The following is a 16319-nucleotide window of genomic DNA, read 5'->3' as shown; positions in this document are numbered from 1 at the left end:
GGGCAGTCGACTTGTCCCCAAAGGGCCGTTCGACACTCATAACAGCGTTGGGGGAGGTTACGTGTCGGCCTGGTGCGCTGCCTATGAGGCACACAGTGGTCTGCCCGTCACACACCGCCAGTTCACATAACACAGTTCAGCCAGTTGCGGCGTTTCGTATAGGGACCCCTAGTGTCAGAGCTGTATATATACAGGCAGACATCGACACAACGTCGAGTGAGTGACAGACAGGGAACGCCCTGGTTACTTGCGTAACCTCCGTTCCCTGATGGAGGGAACGAGACGTTGTGTCCCTCCTGCCACAATGCTGAACTACCCGCTGAAATGGCCGGGACCTGGTCTCGGCTCCTCAGCACAAAACCTGAATGAGTGGTTGCATACCAGCTCCTTTTATACCCGTATGTCCAGGGGAGTGGTATGCAAATACCACTCGGCAATTTTCATTGGCCTTTTATCAAAGACCAGAGGTGTTTCGGGCTCCCAAGAGTGACCCCTAGTGTCACTACATCGACACAACGTCGCATTCCCTCCATCAGGGAACGGAGGTTACGCAAGTAACTAGGACGTTCACAAGACTTTTGAGAACTGGATCTTGTAGCCTAGAGTTTTTGACTCTATTCAAAAACTCATTTTTCACTCATTTCACTCATTCATACAAAACAATATAGTCATTTAACTTTTGTAAGACACTTTTAGTGTTAGAAAGGCCATATGCGAGGAGGCCTGGATGATCATGAATATTGAAGTGATTCACACCTGAGGAGACAAAGACCCCTCCCCTGAGAGAGAATGAATGTGAGGAGACTTAATGATTGAATGTATTATCTGACTATACATTTTCTTTACATAAAGACTTTACTTAAAAACTTTAGACCTACACTACCATTTAAAGGTTTATAGATCTGTAAGATTTTTTTAATGTTTTTAAAAGAAGTCTCTTCTGCTCACCAAGGCTGCATTTATTTGATCCAAAATACAGCAAAAACAGTGATATTGTGAAATATTTTTACAATTTAAAATAACTGTTTTCTATTTGAATATATTGTCAAATGCAATTTATTCCTGTGATCAAAGCTGAATTTTCAGCATCATTACTGCAGTCTTCAGTGTCACATGATCTTCAGAAACATTCTAATATGCTGATTTTCTAATATGGGCATATTTACAGCACATTTTACACATTTACACCCGAACAGATATTTGCAAGCACAAGCTTCGTTGATGATAATGAGGCAGTATAAACACTAGTTAAAACATAATCTAAACATTCATATTATTTTTATATCATATTACATATCATATTTATATCATACAGCATACAATTTAAATACCTGCTTCAGCCGAAACAACATTTAAATGTAACTAAAACTTGCCTATTAGGACATATTTCAAATGTCAATACTCTGAATACTGGCTGGCAAGTCTGGAAATAGTCCAACTAGTAAAATATGTCCATGCTTATATAAAATAGCACGTCAACTAATGTATGTAAAACTAAATGACTTACTCATCTGAAATTGTATCCTTGGCTGGATCAAATCGCTCTTCAAAATTTAAATGTTCATCGGAGTCCCGCTCTTGGACTGAGGAAAATGTGAACTCTTCGTCACTATCCAGGAACATCTGTAGAGCTTCCTCACCTGTGTAGCGTGCCATCTTCCAAACGTGCAGGAAAGTGAATGAATCTGATGTTGAACTTGATGTTTTTTAAGGCTCTGTTGGGGGCGTTTACCATTTGCATTGATCGCCTCAGCACATTACCGTATGAATAGCACGCTCTGTTGGTGGGTGTGATCTCATTAGCGATAATGAGCTGAGCCAGGAGAAACTGTACATCGCTTTGTTTCATACAGATTACATTGCAGGAGAATATTTGTTTTAAATTTGAATTGTTTTATTTAAAAGTAGACATTTTAAGCTTTCTTTAGACATATGTTTCATGTTTGTGTGATAAGTATTCACAGAGTTTCACTTCATTTTTTGTGACGTGTTTCAGAAAGATGCTCACAGAGACAGAGACGGCTGAACGCGCACGCTGTTTATTTTCTTTATTTTACAAAAGCACAAGGTTTTGTTGTTATTGTGAGTGTACACAAATAAAAGTAGACCCTTTATAGTTTCTAATGATGTCTTACACTTATCTGTATGCCCAAAAATGACAGAGTATTTTAAGTTGTTTCCACTGTTATGCGGAAAAAATCCAGCAGGACGCGCCGGCACGTCCGTCGACCCCAGAGGGTTAAGTTCATTTATGCATTAAAAGTTTATGTTGATTGATCAGCCGGTTCCCGCCTCCTCCTTGCCCAACCTTTACCTTTAACTTTACATGTTACAGTGGTGCCGAAACCCGGGAGGGAGGAGGGATGCGCTGTCGCGGAGTCCTCGCCGCTGCCATCCGCCAGGGTAGCAGCCGCGGCCATCTGCCTGGGGACGGAGGGGTCGCTGCCGGTCACCGAGAGCCGGAGGAACAGTCAGACCGGTGGCGCCCCTGCCTGGATCAGGCAGGGGAGGAGTGTGACGAGGAGGAGGGCATGGCCGGGCCGTGATGGAGCACGGCCGGTGCTGAATCAGCTGATCAGCAGGAGAGCGAGATAAGGGGCGACCGGAGATGCCGGTTCGAGCGAGAGAGACACACGCGGCCACATTGCATATGTGTCTGTTTATGTTAAGTTTATGTCGATTGTTCAGTCGGTTCCCGCCTCCTCCTTGCCCAACCTTTACCTTTACCTGTTACAGAGATGTTATTCGAAATGTTAGAGACTGACAGTGAATGTGACTGAGAGAATGATGACTTTAGTGTTCTATAGAAGAAAGTCATACGGGTTTGGAACAACATGAGTGTGAGTAAATCATAACAGAATTTTCATTTTTGGGGGAACTATCCCTTTAAGGAGCGATTTTGCTGATCTGACCCTTAAAAATTATTTGGAGTAACCTTATGTAGTGAGGTTACTTCCGTCATTATTCCGTAGACTTGAATATTAATTTAGATGTTACCACATAAAGTCAATTTTTTTAGATACTGACAAAACATGTTTTGCAGCGCATGGCTGACCTTTTACATTGTAAATTGACATCCTTCACACTGGTGGTATTAGCATTACATGTAGATACTACACACAGAGGTAACAAACCAATCTAAGCCAATCCCACACTATGAACTATGTAACCTTTTAATAACCTGTTTGTTTAGTTTAAAGGATTTGGAGTTTCATTTCAGTCTACGCAAAGCTTATTGTTTGTATTGTCAGCTCCAACAGACACATTTTTCATCTAGGCTGCAGTGTATAACCCTCGTTCATGTCTTGTTTAGTTTAGTAGACCTTGGTGAAATGTGTGTATGTGGCTGGTGGTAGTGTGTGTGTGTAGGTCAGGTTTTGCCAAAATGATGGGGACTAAATGTCCCGACAAAGATAGATAAACCTGTAATCAGAAACGTTGTGGGGATCAGCCAACAGCCCCCATGAGAACAATGTTAGAACAATGTTAGCCACTCAATGTTAGTCACCATTCATTCATTTATTCATTGTATGGAAAAAAGATGCAATAAAAGTGAATGGTGACTGAGGCTAACATTCTACCTAACATTTCCTTGAAGGTGACGTAGTGAGAGTGAGTAAATGATGACAGAATTTTCATTTTGGACAGAACTATCCCTTTAATGAAAATGTAAAAATACAAAAAGGCATCTGGTAAGGGTTAAGTTTAGTGGTACAGGGGATCAAAAATATTATTAGCTCTGTATTAAAACAATAGAAGTCAATGGAAAGTTCCTACCATGATAGAAAAACAAACGTGTTTGGGTGTGTGTGTCTATCTGTATTCATAGTAAGCACTGCATTCATACAATAATGCTGACGTTAACACTAGGCTAGTAGAGTAAAAGATGACAAGGTACATGACTGTCTACACGTCCAATGTAAAAATGACTATTCCTCATAGGGGGTCTTAGAAAATCAATAATACCCTACAAAATCCAAAACTAAACTCCAATACTAATAGTGCTGGGCTGTATATCAAGGTAAATGTGTAGTGTATATATACAGCTCTGGAAAAAATTAAGAGACCACTGCAAAATTATCAGTTTCTCTAGATTTACTATTTATAGGTATGTGTTTGAGTAAAATGAAAATTTTTGTTTTATTCTATAAATACTGACAACATTTCTCCCAAATTCCAAATAAAAATATAGTCATTTAGAGCATTTATTTGCAGAAATAAAAAAAATATGCAGTGTTTTCAGACCTCGAATAATGCAAAGAAAACAAGTTCATATTCATTTTTAAACAACACAATACTAATGTTTTAACTTAATCTCCAGACCTGAACCCCATTGAAAACCTCTGGGATGTGATTAAGAGGAAGATAGATGGTCACAAGCCATCAAACAAAGCCGAGCTGCTTGAATTTTTGTGCCAGGAGTGGCATTAAGTCACCCAATAGCAATGTGAAAGACTGGCAGAGAGCATGCCAAGACACATGACACCTGTGATTGAAAATCAGGGCGTGAACGCATGAACGTATTTTCTTTGCATTATTCGAGGTCTGAAAACACTGCATCTTTTTGGTTATTTTGACCAATTGTCATTTTCTGTAAATAAATGCTCTTAATTTTAACACTTGGGACATTTGCCCTAGCAGCCACTAGAGGTGGCTAGGAGAACTTAGACTTTTAGTTTGAAGTTCTGTGTTTTCCTTCTTGTGCCTCTGTTCCTGATTCCTTCCCTGATTGTCATCCCAGCTGTGTCTTGTTACCATTGTTAGTTCTTGTGTATATATTGCCCTTGTGTTCTCACTGTCTCTGTCAGTTGTCAACCTTCCATGGATGTAACGGTCTTGTTTTGAGTTCTTTATGTTTATTTCTCTGAGTTTTTATTAAAAGCCTGCACAGAGATCCTCCTTCTCTCGCCTCGTTCCTGCAGATGTTACAGAACAACTGACAAATCTATGGATCTAGCAACTTGGCAATTGTTGTCTCTCAGACAAGGAAATTATACCATCAAGCAGTATACAGAGCAGTTCTGCAGTCTCGCCCAGGATTTCAATTGGGGAGATATTTGTCTCAAGGACTGCTATCGGTTCAGACTTAATGAGCCTGTGAAATCCTGTCTGCTAGGAGGCAGATGTGAACTTTCCTTGGTTGAGTTCATTGACCATGCTTTGAGGCTCACATTCTCCCCATACACTGTGGGGTATGGCAGTAATCCTGTGCCGCTGTTAGCCAGTGGCCACGCCTGCCATGGTCAACAAGCCCACGCCTGCTACGGTCAACAATCCAGTTCCTGAAGCCTCGTCCGTCCCAGAGCCAGCGCTTGAAGTCTCGTCTGTCCCAGTGCCAGCGTCAGTCGGCCACGGATGCCGTTCCCACAGCAGTGCTCCCGGCTGTCGAACAGGAGGAGGAGGAGAAGAGCCCCTACTCTCCAGTTTTAGCCTGCACTCACGGCCACGGAGGCTGTTCCCTAGTCGCTGCCAGCCCTCCCGACAACAGTGGCCATCGACGAGCCTGTCCGGTCCCCCGAGGCTGTCGACAAGCCTGTCCCCAGCAGCCTTTGACAAGTCTGTTGCTCAATCCAGTGGTCAGCACCTGTCAGACACAAGCTACCAGTCTGTTCAGTGTCCAGCGGCCACCTACTTCCAGTATGACCCCTGTCCAGCAGCCATCGTCCAGTCTGCTGATCCCTCTCCAGCGGCTCTGCCCTCTGAGTCTTCCACAGCTTTGCCCTCTGAGTCTCCACCTCCTGCGGCTCTGCCCCCTCAAGCACCACCTCCCTGGCTGCCAGACCTCGCTCCCTTCCTGGAGCCACATCCCTGGCCACCACTTCCACCCTGGTCCCCTGGTCTACCTCTGTCTCTGGGCCCTCCACCGGCTCCACCATGAACTATTTTTTTGTGTGTATTTTGTTTTGTGTTATGGAGCATCAGGAGCTGCTCCTTAGATGGGGGGCTCTGTAACACTTGGGACATTTGTCCTAGAGGTCTCTAGGAAAACTAAGACTTTTAGTTTGAAGTTCTGTGTTTCCCTTCTTGTGTCTCTGTTCCTGATTCCTTCCCTGATTATCATCCCAGCTGTGTCTTGTTACCCTTGTTAGTTCTTGTGTATATATTGCCCTCCTGTTCTCTCTGTCTTTATCAGTTGTCAACCTTCCATGGATGTAACGGTTTGTTTTGAGTTCTTTATGTTTATTTCTCTGAATGTTTTATTAAAAGCCTGCACATAGATCCTCCCTCTCTTGCCTCATTCCTGCAGACGTTACATTAATGACAATATTTTTATTTGGGAGAAATGTTGTCAGTAGTTTATAGAATAAAACAAAAATGTTAATTTTACTCAAACACATACCTATAAATAGTAAATCCAGAGAAACTGATAATTTTGCAGTGGTCTCTTAATTTTTTCCAGAGCTGTATATATGACAACAGTTCTACATAACATTTGGCATATAAAAGTGATTCTGATCCTTTGCATGCTCAACAAGAGTTTTCTCCGATCTTCTTTAAGATGTATTCCATCATTCTATAAGCTCCTTCAGAAATTCCCGATTCTCATCTAATTGCTGTCTCATTTCCAAATCTGTACTTAACCTGCTTTTGCTATAGTTTAACTTCATTATAATAACCTAATTTATATAACAGATGATCACGAAGCAGACCATAAATCAAAAGACATATGGAGCAAGTCTTTAAATGGCAGGAAATCATTGGCTTCATCTCATCAATTCTCTTCACCGGTCACCGATCACAAAGGGACTACTGCACAGTCACATCACAGCATATTTGGGGGGGGCCTGAACGAACCCATCCATCGTGAGCTCTTTCGTAACAAATTCTAGCTATACAGCAAGAGTTAGCAGGATAAATAATTGAAGGAATAAGGTCAGTAATTCTGAGAGAGGAAGGGGGCTATGAAGGGATGGAGCAGGGGAAACGAGGGGGGTCAGGCTATTAAATTTATGACCCAAAGTGCCACATCATCAGTGGGGGATGCCATTTCCTGCCGGGGGGGGGGGGGGGGAGTCGTCACACTAGCATTGCGAAAGCAGATGGTGAAGATATCACCACAAATTATACCTTCAAACACAACTCAACTATCAAGTCCTATATCACAACAACTAAAACCCTATTGATGCACATAAAGAAAAACACTGAGTAATGCGTATTGTAATTAAAACAATTAAGTTTAGAAGGCTCACACCCATCTGAACTTTTCCGTATGTTGCTAGTTGCAGGTATAGGCACATCGAGATCAGATCTGGTTATTATTTTTATGGCCGTTGCTTTAACAAAAAAAAAAGTTACTATAGACAGCGAAGAGAAAATAGCAGACAAACTCGCAAGCAAGCACTAAGCAAATTGCATTGGAAAACAGTGTGAGAACGGGATTGCTGTGAAACATATTTCTGCAGGTAAAATCCTCAGTGTTTTATGTGTAATGTAAACTTGTATCATGTTCTTCCTCCTCGGTTTGAATGTCCAAAATTAATGCTAACCAAACCCACTTCTCTGATTGTAAATACGCTGATATCAGTGAAATCATACAACAGTCTCAAACTGAAATATTCGTGTTAAAACCAATATTATCACAACTTCTTTAGCATATCTTATTCAGGCAAAAAGGAGAAGTGTATTAACCATAGTTCTTATTTGAAGATGTATAATGGAGGGTTTATTCTAATTTCATTTCAAATAATTCTAATAAGTTCATTCTTACAACAGTCGCTTATGTAGTTTTGAGCAATATGTAGCAGTTGAAATGTAAAGCGCTGCATTTACTTATGTTTTTAAAATATCTTATATTCATATTATTAAAGGAATACCTCATCCAAAAATAATTATTTTTAATTGTTTACTTACTCTCGTGTTGTTCCAAACTTATATGACTTTTTTTCCCTCCATGGAACACTAAAGGAGATGTTAGGCAGAATGTTCAGTCGCCATTGACTTTATAATGTAATGAATATGAATGTTGACTGAGGTTATCAGTCCCTAACATTTTGTCATTGTTGGATAGGTACTACAAACTACTATTTACTACTCTAAAACTGTAATCAGATTACTGAATATACTGATTACCTCTTCAAAAAAGTAATCAAACTACTAATTACTTTGTTACTTTTTAAAATACTTCTAAAAGCTTTTGTTTTTCTGCTCAATGAATTAAAAATAATGTCTATCTTTCCTTGTTTATTGACTTGTTAGGGGGCACACACCCTTCAGCTGTAGCAAAAAGCAAAAATAGGTACATATTAATGTAATTCGAGTTTTAAATGTATTCTACATATAAAATATTATTTTAGAAATGTGTAACCCAAGTAACAGACATAACTGAAAGTCAGTAACTGTAATCTGATTACAAGAATTGGAAATGCAATGTGCTACACTACTTTTTGTATTGAAAAAGTAATTAAATTACAGTAATTAATTAGTAATTTGGGTTTTAAACAACATGAGGGTTGTTTATGATTAGGAGGAGTATATGATAAATGTTTTTTTTGTTTTTTTGGGCTATCCTTTTAACTCTTTAGCATCTTCGATGCATTCACTTCTTGAGCTTTCTTGTAAAGAGCATCTGGATTTGATCTGCTGAACAGCATTGGCCTGTCAAATTGAATGTTGATCATAAAGCATTTGTCTAAGCAGATGATACACAGCAGGAGCACAACGTATAGGCTAAGCCAACAAAATGACACTGAAGGAAGTGGCCTTTAAAGTAAGAGCTTTACAGCTCTGGCTCTGAATTATTTAAGAGAGGGAACATGAGTCGTGGTCAGCTCATAGGAATACGCCACATTTCTCCTGCCATCAAAAGAAAAGAAGGGGGACACACATGAGCTTGTCTGAAACACATACTGATGCGACGTGGAGACACTGTGAGCGGTGAGTGATGAGAGGTGAAAGGTGAGCACTATATATACATCTACACACACACACACACACAACCCACAAACGACAGCCACCACACATTCCTAAGAAAAGTGTGTTGTATTATTCTCAATATATTTATATACACTTGTGTTTATAGGTTTTAAAACCAATAAGATTGTGCTACTGCCACAACTAATCCTTTCACTAACCCTTTGATCTTCTTAATGATCAATGAACGGGTGAGGAATCTATGCACAGCAAGCCTTGTTTTATGGCAATGTGAGGGGGTGAGGTCTTCAAATAAGTCAAAGGTCATTAGATTCTGCTTATGCTAAACAGAAACGAAGAGTCAGCAAGCCCATGTTAGATTTCACAGAGGCAAATGCTGATTAGAGAGAATCACATTTCACTAGGATACCATCTTAAAGTGACAGTAGCATTTTTTTTCTTGATTTGGGAGTATATGTTATATGTCTGTCAACACATTAATAATGAGACATTACAACCTGTAATAATGAAAAAGACACAACAATAAACTGCCTTACTAAGGAAAAACAAATTGAGCCAAAATCTGGTCTGTTAGACCAGTGTTTCTCAACTGGTGGGTCGCAGGTCTGTTCAGATAGGGTCGTGGACAGCAGGGAAAGAACAATGCCAGAGTTATCCCTCCAAAAGATTTGACCAGCGCTTTATACGTGCTAAATATGCTTCTCATCTGCAACACAAATGTAGCGCGGAGGAGGGCGGGGCCGGGCGGAATGACGGACGCCCGGATCAGCCTGATGAGGCTAGCGAGGGATAATGGTGACCGAATCCGGCAGCTTGAGAGAGAGAGAATTATGGGCAGCTGCCCTGTATGTGTTTGTGTGTCTTTAAAATATAAATAAAATATTATTTATATTATCAAGCCGGTTCTCGCCTCCTCCTTTCCCTTGTACCCCCTCAACATTGGTGCTGAAAACCTGGGAGGGAGGAGGGATGCCCGTCGTGGAGTCCTCGACACTGCCGTCCACCTAGGGGAGTGCCGCTGCCATCCGCCGGAGGACAGAGTAGTCCGACCGCGGGGAACGGCCGCCGTCCACGAGGCGAGGAGGGACGGGACGGGACTCCCCGACCGCCTGGAGCGATGGAGTCGCTGCCAGGGGCGGAGGAGTGTCCCCACGTGCCGCCAGAAAAGCGGAGGGGCGTTCTGTCTACTGGGGGTCGGAGGTTTGACTCCGGTCCGCCTGGGGAGGAGTGGCTGTCATCCGCCTGAGAGAGTGGAGGAGTGATCGGGGACCATGCGACAGCGCATCAGAGAACTGATGAGTGAGCTTTTTCTCTCTCTCTCTCTCGTGCTGTCGCTCCGTGTTGGCCTTTCCCTCCTTTTGTTTGGTTTGTTTTGTTTTTGTTTTGTTTTCATACGCAAGGCACGCCCCTCACCCTGGAGGGGGGGTATGTACATCATGCCGGGGGCTCCCCAGCCTGAGGCAACGCAGGGAGGAGTGTAGCACGGAGGAGGGTGGGGCCGGGCGGAATGACGGATGCCCGGACCCCAATCAGCCTGATGAGGCGAGCGAGGGATAAAGGCGATCGAAGACGGCAGCTCGAGAGAGAGAATTATGGGCAGCTGCCCTGTATGTGTTTGTGTGTCTTTTTATTTAATTAAATATTATTTATATTATCAAGCCAGTTCGCACCTCCTCCTTTCCCATGTACCCCCTTTACAACAATATTTTCGCGGTGCGATTGAAGCCTGGTTTCAATACAGAAACACTCACACCAATGATCTGCTCTGCTCTAAACCTACTGTATCTCTGGAGCATGCGCAAATCAACTGGCTTCTCTCGAAGTCATAGCGCATATCATAAAACTGATGCTATCCTTTTGAATTCTAGTGAGAATTTTCTAGTTTAAATGGCTATGGTGAAAATCAAACCTCTCAAACAGTAGACAGCCCAGACATGCTAGACAGCACTGAGGAGGAAAAGATACAACATTGTGCCATGCGCCAAAATAATGGTTTTTTTTTATTTTTTTTACAAATTACACTTAATCATCTCTAGGTAGAATCTATTAGACTTCATTTTTATTACTACCATGGCAATTGTAGTTGAAGTTTTTAAATGTGTTTAGGCTACTATTTTTTCATAACAAAAAAATAATTTATTATTATTATTGTTAGAAAGACTGGCTACACTGACCTAATGAGGAGCCATCCATGGTCGTACCTGTGCTTATATGGAATTGCACTGTAAATATACAGTACATAAAGGTTTTAAAGTCTGGGCCTCCAAGACTTATGACATCAGCAATAAAAATAATATCACTTGATTCATGCCCTTATACTCGAAAACCATGAACAAAACTATGCAAGATAAAAGAAAATGAAACCCTAGCAACATTAAATACAGGTTAAAATTTTTACTACAGTATGTTGGGTCGCCACCTGATGTCCAATGTAAGATCTAGGTCCCAAAGCAAAACCAGTTGAAAACCACTGCCTTGGACTATAATCTGTCCTGTGACAGATGGGTTTGGCTCAAGTATGCTCATATTCAGAGAAAACTGAGTGGAATTATTTATAATACACATCTGACTGAAAAACGATTAAAAAAAATTCCATGTTCAGTTTTGGTACAGTTTCTGTGTTTTGGCTGAAATAAAAAGTTGCTTTAGATGCAACAAAATCCATGCAGTACTTAAAAATATAAAAACTAAAATTGGATCTACTTTATTAGGTCACTATCTAACCACCATCCACAGTAGGCAATGTTAAAATTTACTGTACATTTTGGATAAAGGCTGAATATACTCGGTCAAGTAATTGTGCAGCAAGGTTGTGGTACAGGCTGCTTCCTCTCTGCTATGTGCTGTAAATTTTTACTGGTCAGCGATCAGCCCCTGAGGGGCCAGATCCAGTGCACAGGCCTTATGGCTTCTCTGACACTAGATAGTTTCTACATCTAAGTGCAAACTTGGTCTGGATTTACAGAGGCCTTCACTATATTTTGTCCTTTTTCTCGAAAAGGGTAAGTATTGATCTTTCATCCCCCTTTTGAGCAGCCTTGAATAATCCGTTTCCCTTGATCTTCTTTTCTACACAGTTTGTCATGAGCGCTGAGGGGGAGAGAATGGAATCAAGGAAGGAAAACAAATACATTATCTTGTCAAAATTCTATTTAACTTCATTAGGCCTCATCCTAGAAGAAGTGGACAATGTCCTCTGTTGATGGCATTGGCTGCTTTTTAACAGTGCGGTCAATCATGATTGTACATGTTCGACCCCCAACATCTTTATCAATACGCAAAAATTATGCATGGCTGCACTTTTATTTGTATACGAAAAACAACGAGCATTCACTGCTCTTTTCATTGGCTAAACAAATTGTTTCCTTTACATATTTGGAATGTTCTGGATTAGATGCCAACTATTTCATGTGATGAGACCTTGCTAGTTATGATTCTGTCATCCAATTTAATGTGCTATTTGGTTAAAGATAGACAGGCCAAACCACAGTGAGGATGTGAGCTCTCTTGGTCAGCTGTGGATCTATGGCATTACGGGATATATCTAGTTTGTATTGATTTAGTGAGGACTTCAATCCGAATTTACTGATTGCTTCCCAGTACCTTTTTGAGCGAGGAAGGGGCCAGAGGATTACCCTTAAGATGTACACGGATATGACTTTTAGCTCTATTAATCCAATTGTGTTCACCTATACATAAGACAGAAACTAGTTGGAGTGCATGGCTATTTTAGGAAAAAATTCTCACCTGTAGAAAAAAAAAGAGACAAAGAGAGAAAAAAAGAACGAGGGGAATGTTTGTAGCAAAATGTAAGCCAATGAACCTTGCAGAAATTTGAGGGAAATAAAATCCTGTTGATATGCTGTTCTTTTTCTAAAATTAATTCTACATATTATATACACATTCGGCACCTTTATATTCATGAATCAAATGCTTTTCTCTTTAAAATAAAAGATTAAATCCACACCTATGCACACCTTAGGAAAAGAAAGCCTATATTAAAGCAACAAAACTGTCCCTTGCAATAGAAACTCAATTATTCAATACAATAAAAAAAGCAACTGAGCTCTATAATGGAACATAACGGTAACAGAAATGTGATTGCAAACACAGACGGCACAAACATTCAATGGACGCTATCAGAGGATCCCGATATTCTTACTTAAGACTCTTACACGATGTAGAAATCTTCCACAATTGGCGTGGACAAAACCAGCCTCTGCTATTTACTTTATTGTGCACTGCAGGTCAGAGTCCACTTTCTTTTTGCTCTGATGACAGTTAGCATTTAATTGGTTCAGCAGAGTCTGTTATAACCATAATTCACACAAAAGGCAGCAAAATCACTATTTCCTCAGAATTCGATACAGCAAGTGTTCCTTGTTTACCTGCCAGAGTAACTCAATCCTTGATGCTATACAGTAGAAAATACAGACGACAATTCTTGACCACAGGTATGTCTTCTACAGTGGCACATATTCATAGGATAATAAATGCTTTTCATAGGTTAGAAATACATTTTGAATCTTGTTTTGAATACTCAATAAAAAGATCTGCATTCAGTGATATGAGTTCAAAGGTTTTTAAAGATTAAACTAATGAGGGGGTTACACTAGTAACAATTAAATCTCAAAAACACCTATAAGAAACAATTAACTTAATAATTACAATTTATTTAATATAATAAACCTCATTAACCATCCGAAAAAATCAGAGCTAACATTTCTTATAAACAACACAAACCTATTCTGGTCATGAAAACATGATAAATGACCTTGTGAAACCTTTTTATTTTTTCAAACAGCATTTAAAAGAATGTGTTCACTGCAAGTAGCCAAACGGAGGAAATAAAACTTCCTGCTTGTGAGGATATATGCTTGAGGAATTCTCTCCAGAGTAAAAAAAAACATTAGAACTACAGACATTTGAGAAGAACTTTAAAAATACCCACAATCGCTCTCTCTATTACTTGACAAACCACATCTCTCAGCCTCATTTTCTGTGTGTTCACTGTTGCTTTTCATTTTAGAGTGTAAATATTTTAGGTTACAGCCTCCTTTAACAACTGAGCCAGAAGGAAAAAACAAAAACCCTCTGAGCAAAATGCAACACAAGCTTGTTTTCATTTAAAATATTTCATAGTTCCCTTCAGACCAGGTAAATCATCTTTACAGCATCAGGAGAGGAATTGGGTGCAGGGCAAAATCTGTAAAGTAAACAATCCCTGGGATACAGAGGGGTCTGATCCCGTTTCAACTATTAATTGTTGCCTTTTTCTCCACTGCCAAGGCACAAGCATGCAGAGGTCTCACTTTTTCCACTGTCTTTTTTAACTGACCTGCAAATCTTTTAGCACAAAGGTGTGGAAGTCAGAGAAAGTCAGTGACATCCATGGCAATAATACTGAAATTTCCTTTCTTAAATGAGTGAAATAATCAACAGCTTTAAAGAGCTGTACTTTGGATTTAAGTAGAGACCATCCGCTGTAATTGAGGTTTCTTTCATGAAGGTGGGGAATGTTGCATCACATGCCTGTGGAATTCAGGGTCTAACTGACTCTTGAATTCATTGCAGGCCATTAAAAACAAAGCAAGCCTTCTATGCTACATGTGGGTTTTGAACTATGTAGGGCACAGTCTGGTCAGCGGAGTAGCACTTACTCATGAATTCAGTACTGTATTAAAGTGGATCTTGATAGTCTCACATTTGGGACAGACCATTACTTTGTCTATTAATGACTCACATGTGCCTTCTCAAAAAAATTCTTCACTCAGTAAGTGTGCACACTGTAACATGGTAACCTGCAATTCTACATGATCTAAAATTAGTTTTGTAGGTGTAACCTAATGTAGTCAGGTTAATTCAGACATGTTAAATAATATTTTGTTTTCAAATTAGTAAATTTAGATTTTACCACATGAAGCACATTTTTGGTTTACATTTTTTTAAAGTGCAGGATAAATGAATCTGGTTACATTAAGTGGTTGCACATGGTTTAAGGCAGTGGTTCTCAACTGGTTTTGCTTTGGGACCCAGATTATACATTGAACATCAAGTCATGTCCCAACATAGTAAAAAAAAAAAACATGTATATATTGTAGCCTGGGTGGCATTTTCTTTTATCTTGCATAGTTTTTTTCATGGTTTTCAAGTATAAGGGCATGTATCAAGCGTCATTATTTTTGTTGTTAATGTCATAAGTCTTGGAGGCCCAGACTTTAAAGCCCTTTATATATACTTGCCCTTATATTTACGGTGCAATGTCATATAAGCACAGGTAAGACCAAAGATGGCTTCTCATTACTGTGGTAGGTCAGTCTAGTCAGTCTTTTAAAAATAATATGAATAATAAACTATAGTATTTGTTATGAAAAAATGGTAGCCTAAACACATTTAGAAACTTAAACTACAACTGCCACAATTGTAATAAAAAAATAGGTCTAATAGATTCTACCTAATAGGTTTAATATGAAACTATAGCATTTTTGTCAAAACACCTCAGTTATGATTACTCCTGTAAAATTGTGATCACTTTTAGTAATGGTGATGATGTGTAATTTGGCTAGAAGCTACTAGATTGCCACAATGCATAATCTTTATATTGTGAGATTAATATTATGCAAGTTTTAATAATAATTTGTGCCCTATGGTATGCTTGTAGGCCCTACATTTAAATAAAAGATAGGGTATTTCACTCACAAAGAACTATTATAATGGAACAGTGATGCATCTTATACAAAATATTATACTCATTTACTCATTTATCTTTTTGATGTCCATTCAGTGGCGCTGCAAAGAACATATAGATCTGCTACTGAGTGTTGGGTGTGACCATCACAATAATCAGAATCAGATTACATTTTATCACTTTATGAAGTGATGTTAGGAATTACTCTTTATTTTTCAAGGAATTACTCTTTATAGCTATACAATTATAACTTCTGTTCTGTTGTTACTTCCGTTACAAATACAATTTTAATTTGATCAAAATTATCGCGCTTCATTTTATTTTGTAGACGTGCATGTGCAAGCTGAGCACGAGCATCAGGCACAGATGTACAAGTGTTTTAAAAGCTCTCTTCTACAGTATGTCCTCACTCAAATGGCGCTGGGAAGCCTGTGAATCATTTTACTTGTTGCAACAAAATATCAGAACGAACCAATTAATTACAGTACACTTCCCAGTGCTACAGAGGACATTCTGGAAGAGTATGTTCAGTTATGTTCAGCCACTCACACAACAGCAGCTCTACTCAGTTGTATGATGTGAGGTATCGGAACACTTTTACAAGAACAAGTACATGAGCAAAGTATCTAAGGAAAATGTTTATGATTTTCATGCATCTGTTTTGAAACTACTTCTATATCTTCTAATCACAAAACAAAATGGACAGAAATACATTTTGAAGGTTGAAGATATTTTGGGATGTGCATTCTGGAATTCTCAT

General features: G+C 39.6%; 1 protein-coding gene across 2 annotated transcripts in view; it reads right to left on the bottom strand.

The window, feature by feature from the left end:
• The window catches only part of LOC127429514 (AT-rich interactive domain-containing protein 3A), a 103728-nt gene that overhangs the window by 76572 nt on the left and 10837 nt on the right, over positions 1–16319 (bottom strand). The window lies entirely within an intron of this gene.

This window comes from Myxocyprinus asiaticus, chromosome 3 (genome assembly GCF_019703515.2).
Source record: "Myxocyprinus asiaticus isolate MX2 ecotype Aquarium Trade chromosome 3, UBuf_Myxa_2, whole genome shotgun sequence".
NCBI classification, from domain to species: Eukaryota; Metazoa; Chordata; class Actinopteri; order Cypriniformes; family Catostomidae; genus Myxocyprinus; species Myxocyprinus asiaticus.
Note: the sequence above shows the minus strand (reverse complement) of the source record. Positions and strands in the feature narration are given on the sequence as shown.